Here is a 1,651-nt window from a genome sequence, read left to right as displayed (position 1 = left end):
TGTGTGTGTGTGTGTGTGTGTGTGTGGGTTCCTATCACAGTTTGTATTTAAATATAAAGTCAGTTAAACTTCAAGCTCTTCATCAGGTTTTATTGCTGCGTCTGTGTGTTCACTCATTCATTCACTGTTTCATTGTTTCATTTGCAAATGTGCTTTAATCTAAACGATTATAACATTTGTTTAAACAGACGCTGTCAGTTTGTGTAGTAAAATACCTTTGTTCTGTAACCTGACTGTCAGTTAATCATAAAATACAAATTTTAGATTAAATTAAATTTGCCTCCAGCAGCAAACTTACACTTAAATATAAAAAAAATACTCAAATAAACTAAATAAAAGACGTTAAACACATTAAACAAGCAGAATATTGAAAGGATGTCAAAGTTCAGTTCTTATTTTAAAGTGTATTTTACAACCAGAATAAATGAGTTTGTGTTTTCAGAAGCAGAGGGATTTAATGTCCTGCCTGATGTCTAAACCGCTGCAGGAAAAGTGATCAGTTTGACCTTTAGCTGCTGGTTGTTTCAGTAGTGAAGACCACCTAACCTGAGACCAAGTCAGGACCAGACCAGAGGAAAAACTAAAGTTTCCTAAAACATGGAGTGTTGTGTAGCCAACATGTAGTAGCTAACATTGACAACATGTTAGTGTGAGGACAGAGGTTTGTTACAGACAGATTAACCTCAGTGATGATAAAAGGTTCATTTTGTCCTCACTGCCTGTGGAGAATTAACAAGTTACTGTTTGTTTTGTCCTGGTTGTTGGTTTACAACAATATTCTTAATGATTACAACTTTTAGGTGCATTACCGCCACCTTCCAGATTGGACTATGGATCAGATGCCTTTAACCTGTCCATAACACCTGTTCTTCTTAGAAATTTTAAAATACTACAAAAAACTACATCTCCTGATGNTATATATATACTGTGAACTTCGTGGAAATCTATTGTTAATTGGTGGAGTCAACATTTAAATAATAATCTTTTTATTAATGACAATAGCAGGAGACTTTATGAACTTCAATGAGTGAAGTCTTCTAAAAAAGATCAAGACTGACTTAGAAAGGGGAGAAAAAGTAGCAGATAATTAGAAGAGAATATACTTTATTGTGATTGTACAGAGCACAACGAAATTACAGTTCTGAACAACCCATCCAAGAGAGAGACAAACACACACAAACAGGAGAACAGTTGCCTGGGTTCTGCAGCCATAAAGAGATAATACCATTAGAAAAAAAAAAAAGAAAAGACAACATGAGGATAGGTGAGGATAAAAAAGCATCTCACACTTTGTCCCTAACAAGGACACAATATGGGTTAGAAAAAAACCTCTCTGCACAGAGCACACTTCAGCCAGCAAAGACAGTGATCTGAAGGTGTTTGTGTATCTGAAGCCATGTAGTGTTGTTTATGTGTGTCTGCATCTTTGAGTAAGACTGTGAAACAAGCCCCCCAAGCCACACCCACCATAGTTCCTGAAGGGATGCAGAGTTCATCAGTTCGGCCTTGGTTACCCTTGGACAGTTCACAAATATGAGTGGGATAGAGGATGGTAGGGGCAGAGCATCTGTTTACAAAAACATCCAGGAGAGTTTGAGATATCCAGCATTTAAGACTGTGGGAACTAAATTCAGATAATCCAAATTTGTTT

Source organism: Austrofundulus limnaeus, unplaced genomic scaffold (assembly GCF_001266775.1).
Source record: "Austrofundulus limnaeus strain Quisiro unplaced genomic scaffold, Austrofundulus_limnaeus-1.0 Scaffold738, whole genome shotgun sequence".
Classification (NCBI taxonomy): domain Eukaryota; kingdom Metazoa; phylum Chordata; class Actinopteri; order Cyprinodontiformes; family Rivulidae; genus Austrofundulus; species Austrofundulus limnaeus.
Note: the sequence above shows the minus strand (reverse complement) of the source record.